Source organism: Cebus imitator, unplaced genomic scaffold, assembly GCF_001604975.1.
Source record: "Cebus imitator isolate Cc_AM_T3 unplaced genomic scaffold, Cebus_imitator-1.0 Scaffold262, whole genome shotgun sequence".
In the NCBI taxonomy this organism is placed as follows: Eukaryota; Metazoa; Chordata; class Mammalia; order Primates; family Cebidae; genus Cebus; species Cebus imitator.
The window spans coordinates 1,658,808-1,666,009 of NW_016107577.1; positions in this window are offsets into that span (position 1 = coordinate 1,658,808).

Sequence of the window (7,202 nt, forward strand, 5' to 3'; positions counted from 1 at the left end):
GAAGGAGACAAGGATGCAAAGTTAAATGTCATAGAGGTTGGCCATGTCTTTGAAAAATAATTAAAACATATATGCATCAAAGAACAGAGAAATGTGAAAAATCTATTGCCCAGGAGCCTGGACAAAATTGAGCTTCTTAACCAAAATTCACATTCAGAAGTAAAGAAAAGTTGGAGGAGACAAATATAGGTAGGTAGGTGTCTCCATGATCAGTTAAACTGCCGAAGGGCTTTTTTGTAGAACATAGGGGAAGGGCAAATAGGGGGACAATACAGGCCTCAAAGACATCAGTAGGCATGGGGCTCCTCTCTTTGCATGGAGGCAGCATGAATTGAAATCCAGGAATCCGGAAATGTTCAATAAATCTTGGGGCCAGGCCCGAGGGCCTTCTTACAGAATGATGTGCATAGGCCTAGTGGTGGCCGCAGCAAAGTCCACCACCATCAGGCCACCAGACACATGCTGGCCTGAGGACATGGAGTAACACTAGGCATTCAGTAGTGTTTGGATTCTGATGATGAAAGACTGAGCAGAGAGCATACTGCCTTTGAGTACATTGCTGTCCCTATTGTTTCTTTATGTGGTAACAAGAACGTTCCTAATGTATCATCATGTCTGAAGTTGGGATTATAAACACATTTCATACCAGAATTCTTTGTAGCTTGCTGGGAACTTGAAATGACCACATGGATAGGTTTTTTGGAGGCAGAAACAGATCAGATCTGTGTCGCAGCTCTTCCACCTCCTACTTCTTCCTTCTGGGACTTTGGGCCAGGCCCCAAGTCTTTCCTGCCTTAATTTCTTCATGTATAAAATGCCACTGATAATGGCATCTATCTCATAGGGTTCTTGGGAGGATTAAATGAAGTAATGTTTAGAGCAAGCTTGGCACATAGTTATTAAGATCTGATCCCAATCAACAAACCTCCAAGATAACTGGCCTGTAGGACAAAGAGGACAGGTCCACTATGCCTTATCTGAAATCCTTTGAATAGTGCAAAAGCACCATTTATAAAAGGGAAACTATAAACTGTACCTCATCAAAATTAAAACATGCAAAGATGTTGAAAATACAGTCTACTGTCTGAAAAGACTAGGTGAAAGTATTCAAGAACCATGTATCTGAAAAAGGACTGGGACCTAAAATATATATATATTTGAGACTAGCCTGGGCAACATAGTGAAACTCTGTATATTTTTTTAAAAAGGTGGAAAAATTTAAAAGTGGCATTCCACATCAATACCTCAACATAAGGAAAATGCACATTAAAACCGCAATGGGATATCACTATACAGCTATCAATGAGAATGTTTGAAATAAAAATAGTAATAATAACAAATGCTGCTGAGGGTATGAAGAAATGGAATCACTCATCCATTGCTGTGGGAATGTGAAATGGTAGAGTCACTCTGGAAAATCATTTCTTTAAAAAGTGAACATGCAACTGCTGTATGACTAGCAATTGTACTACTGAGCATTTGTCCCTGATAATGAAGACTTGTGCTCATGAAAAAAATTGTATATGAATATTCATAGCACACTTAGTTGTAATAGAAAAACAAAACAAAACAAAATTTGGAAATGTCCCAAATGTCTTATAGTAGGTGAATAGTTAGAAAAAAATACTGTGGTATATCCACCGTGGAATATTACTCAGTTATGAAAATTATTTAACTTTTAGTGTGTACCACAGTCTGGATGGCTCTCCATGGAATTATGCTGAATGGAAAGAGCCAATCCATAAAGTTACAGACAGTAGGATTCAATTTATATAATGTTCTTTTTTATTATTTATTCATTTATTTTAAACTTTTATTTTAGGTTCAGGGGTACATGTGCAGGTTTATTATATAGGTAAACTCATGTCATGGGAGATTGTTGTACAGATTATTTAATCACCCAAGTATTAAGCCTATTATCCTATATAATGTTCCAATATTCTTGTAATGACAAAATTGTAGAATTGGCAAACAGATTAGTGATTGCCAGGATTATGGATGGGTGCTGGGGTCTGGGAGGGAGGTACATATGTTTATAAAAGTGTAAATGAACAATCCTTGTGGTAATGAAACTGTTCAGTATGTTGACTGTGCTTTCAGATATGTGAGCTTACATATGTGATAAAAATTACATGGAACAAAATACACACACCCACCCAAGTGGGCACAAGCAAAACCAGGGAAATGTGAATAACATCGGAGGATTGTACAAATGTCATTGTCTTGGTTGTGATCTTATAGTATGGTTTTCCAAGATGTTACCCTCTGGGGAGACTGGATCTAGGTTACATGGAATCTCTCTGCATTATCTCTTACATCTACATGTGAATCGACAATTACCTCAACTAAGATTTCAATAAACATATAGACAGTGACAGATAAAGTGCCCCTAGTTCTAAAAGTAAATCGGAAATAAAATAAAGCAATGAGACGGAACCTGTCTCGGAGAAGCGACAGGTACAACTCCCAGAGCAATTTCTGCTCCGAGCACTGTGTAATGAAGCCTGATCCAGGGCCCTGTCTGGACTCCATGGGACAGAGAACCTCATCAGTGATGTCTGCCCTCATGAAGGTGGGAGGGTCCTCAGAGCTAGTGCTGCATATTTGCCACCCATTTGCCACTCATTCTGTGTGGAGTGCCTGTCTGACAATCTTAGTGTGGCACTGTGACATCTAGGGGCTTTTGAGGCAGCAGGGCCTGTTTAGGGCCTACAAATCCCATCACTATAGGCCACTCCCTGCAAGTCCAGGTGGGGTTCCATGAGTGCACTGGCTTCTACACTAGCCGGATCCCTAAGGGGCTGGGGCTGCGGCTAATGTACCAGAAGCTGATATTCACTGAACGCATAGTTGGGGCCAGGCCCTGTGCTCTTCATGAATCAATTTACAAAGTGCTCTGCATGCATCAATTTACTTAATCCTTGCCACAGCTCTATTGCTTACTTTTGAAAACCAGGCTTTCTGGTTCCCAGATGTCCTAAACTTAGTGTATTAGGTGTTCATTCTGCCTGTGGGTCATTGGCTGATATTGACTTCTTCGTAGAACACCTGAGAGGTCCTTGAGAGTGAACTCACATCAGCCACTCCTCAGTCACCTCCTGTCTCCTGTGCCCCAGGATTGCTGGCTAATTAGGAAGTGGCCATGTGGGACCATGCTGGGATCCTGGACTCTCCACAGCCACCACATCCTGTGGCCAGACAGCAGGGCTACAGGGCAGGGATCTTGAATAACTATATCTGACCTGTGTGGAGCGTTGCCTGGGTGCCAGACCCTGTGCTCAGTGTCACCCTTATCCTCTGACTTCATCCCCATCAGTGTCCTGTGAAATTGGTAGGATTTCCATCCCTTTCTCGTGATATGGAGACTAAGGGTTACGGAGAAGTTGCCTGAGTCCACAAAGCTAGTCAGTGGTGAGCAGTAATTTGCACCCAGGTCTGGCTGACCCCAGAGCCCATAGTCAAGTTCAGAGCCCTACATAGGGCTCAATAAATATGTAGTAGCTGAATGAAAGGCAACTGGATAAAGCTCATCCTGGGGCAGTAGTAGTGGTCCTTAGGGTATGTGTCCTGAAATGAGGTAGCAAACCTGTCAGCCGGGGTAATGCGTGTGATCCCAGCTTGTGCTAAAGGATCCATCTCCTTATAGTGGCATCAAGGAAAGAATTGTTCATGTTTGTTGAGCACCTGCTATACCTCTGTTCTGGGCTGCACTTCAAGGATGAATGAGATGGGGTCCCATGTTTTAGAAAACACTCAGTGTTTCTCTGGACACCAATGTCAGTTGTGAACTTCATGGTGTTTACCTGCTGTTTTCATCTTGTGACGTCCCTTCCTCCTTGTCACCTTGCTTCTGATCACCACCTAGGCTGTCTGGTATAGGTTTCACTTAGGGATTTTAGACTGTTTTGTGATTGTGCTTGACTGGGCCTCTTGATATGGTGGCGTAACCCTCATTTCAGCATGTGTGTATATCGGGGGGTGCTGAGAAGGTACATTATGTCCAGAATGTAAGCTCCCTTGCTTTTTCAAGTACCTTTTCCATGCGCTTTCTTAATTTGTTATTGATATAGATTAAGACAATTCTCTTAAATTACAAATTTCAAGTAGCATCTCTGAGCCTTAGCTTTCTTATCCATATTTCATGGGGTCCTAGGACTGGACCAGTGTTCCACAGATATGTGAGGACTTGCCCAACGATACACACTGGATGTGGTGCAGAGATGGATTCCCCTGTCCCCATGGGACGTCTGCTATGTTTTGCTGCAGCACACTTCTTGAAGCAGCTCACTGTGGTGGAGTATAGGAATCACAAGTGGTAGATAAATACAGACCTTGGATAAATCTCAGCTCCTCCATTTCCAACTTTTTTACCTTGGAGAGTCGAATTAAGGTAGTTTAGCCTCAGTTTTCGTCTCTGGAAAATGGTAATACAAATAGGACCTGACTTGCAGACTTGGCTTGATAATTAAATGGTATGATGTATATAAAGTGCCTGGGTCTTTGCAGATGACATTTATATCCATGTAGAATATTCCAAAGGATTGATAAAACATTCTCCTGCAACAAATAAGTGGTTAGTCACAGGATGTAAGGTTAACATACAGAAGTTAATTTCTTTGTTATATAACAGCAATGAACAATTGGAAATAAGATTTAAGAACAAATAGCATTTAAAATAGCACCAAAATTTAATTACTTAGGTACAAATGTAACAAATATTTGCAGGATTTATATGTAGAAGGCTACAATGTTCTGATGAAAGAAATCAAAGAAGACCTAAATAAATGGAGAGTTATCTCACATGAATGGACTGAAAAACTCAGTGTTGTTAAGATATTGATTATTCCAAACTTGACCTATAGCTTCAATGCAATCCCAATCAAAATCCTATCAAGCTATTTGTAGATATCCACAAACTGATTCTAAAATTTATATGGAAAAACAAAAGGCCTAAAATAGCCAACAAAATACTGACGAAGAACAAAGTGGGAGGACTCAGACTACTGCTATGATTTGAAGACTTACTATGAAGTGATAGAAATCAAGATGCTGTTGCGTTAGTGAATGAATAGACAAGTAAATCAATAGAACAAAATAGAGACCTCAAAAAATAGATCCACAAAAATATAGTCAACTATTTTTTGACAAAGAAGCAAAGTCAATTCAATGGAGCAAAGATAGTCTTTTCAACAAACAATGCTGAAACAACTGGACATTCATATAAAAAAGAATCTAGTCATAGACCTTATATCTTTTCTCAAAATGAACTTGAAATTGATCATAATAGATCACAGACTGAAATGTAAAGTTCCCAGCATGTGGCAGATGCTCCATCAGTGGTCACTGTGGGTATTTGGAAGTGTTCTGAAGCCTTGTGAGATGGATGGCCAAGAACTTGTGGTGCTTGAGTGAAGCTGAGTGGGCCTTGTAAGAAGCCTGATGTTCCCCCAGTGTGTCCAGGGGACCACCTGTATCAGAATCACATGAAGTCTTTATTACTAAGGCAAATTCCTAGGCTTGCTGCAAATGGAGACTCCCTGTGCCTTGTATTTTTGTTTGCATTTTCATTTTTCTAGAACAAAACCCACAGGTGATTTTGATGCATATTTAGGTTTGAGAATTTTCGGCATATGGGTTAGCCAAGATAAGGAGTCAGTCACCACCTGGGTTCCAATTATAGCCCCACCATTTTTCATATTCCATGGTGTAGTAGAAGAGAGAATAGGTTCTAGATTCAGAGGAATCTGGCTTTCATATCTGCCTCTGCCTCTTATTGACTGTGTGACCTTAGGCAAGACACCCTTCTCTCTAAGCCTTGATTATTTTGCTAAACGAGGAGAGTAAAATAGTGATTCTTTTCTCCTAGGCTTGTTGAGAGGTTTAAATGAGACAAATCCTGGCCTCATGTGTGTTCTATCAGTGTCTGTTGAATTGCATCTGAACAGCTACCCAAAGGAACACAGGAAAGTGGGGCATTTGCTTGGTTGTAGGGTAGCTGCAGAGAGTGTTTTGGGAAAGCCAGAAGCCATGAGTGAGCTATGTGTGATGTCACAGAAGAGATGGAAGTGATGCTGGGGGGCTCAGGGGTTTAGCCTTCTTTGGGAGCTGGATGCCTGCTCTCAGTCAGAAATGGTCTTGCTGGTGGAGACATTCAAAGTCTTAGTGGCTGCCTGCTTTCTGTCTTCAGGGTATGAAAAGCCATTTATAGACCATAGCTATCCCCTTCAAGAACTAGCATTTTCAAAGGAAGCTGTTTTTAATGTGCGTGCTCTTCTCAAGATGAGAAAAAAAACTTCTGAGCCCCCTCTGCTGGCTGTATTGGAGAACAGGCGAGTAAATTAGAACGCTCTCTTAAAAACCTGCACATGCTCACAGGGGCATAGAGACACCTACAATTACAGAACAGAGAACCACATATACTCACATGCCTTTGCATACAACACACACACAAAGACATGCACAGCATATACTTACATGACACAGCTACGTTAGTGCAAGGTGGTTGAAGGTACAAACTCTGGCCTCACACAGACCAGCTGTGCATCTGCTAGATCTGCACAACCCCGGACAGGTTGCTTAATTTTTAAATTTTGTTATTTAAAAATATATGTACATAAACATATGAATAATGTGCATATATTACATATAAAAATATCTATACTATAATGTATGAAAAGGGTCCATTTAATGTATAGTAAGCACTTGGTAAATGGAAGCTATTATCTCCTTCTATTATTGTTGTTATTAAGCGAAATTCAACCTTTCAGAGCTTCAATTCAATTTTCTGTAAACTGAGAGCGATAGCGAATGTTCACATGGTGCTTACTAGGGGCTGGTACTGTTCTAAATGATACCTAGGTATTTTCTCATTTAATCTTCACAATAACCTTATAAAGTAGGTACTATTATTATTCTCCTTATTTTACAGTTTAAAAAATGAGTCTCAGGAAGGATTCGTGGTTTGTCCATGGTCACGTGTCTAGGAAGTGGAAGAGCTGGGATTAAAGCAGGCAGCCTGGCTCCAAATATTCATCTTAAACAGGAAACTACACCTGCCTCATGGATAGGATTAAATGCAATACTTCCTGCAAAGTGCTTAGCACAGTGCTATGCACATCGTAAACAGTAAAAACCAACTGCTATTACTCATTTTTCAACTTTGCTACTTACTAACTGGGTCTACACAGATATATACATATCTG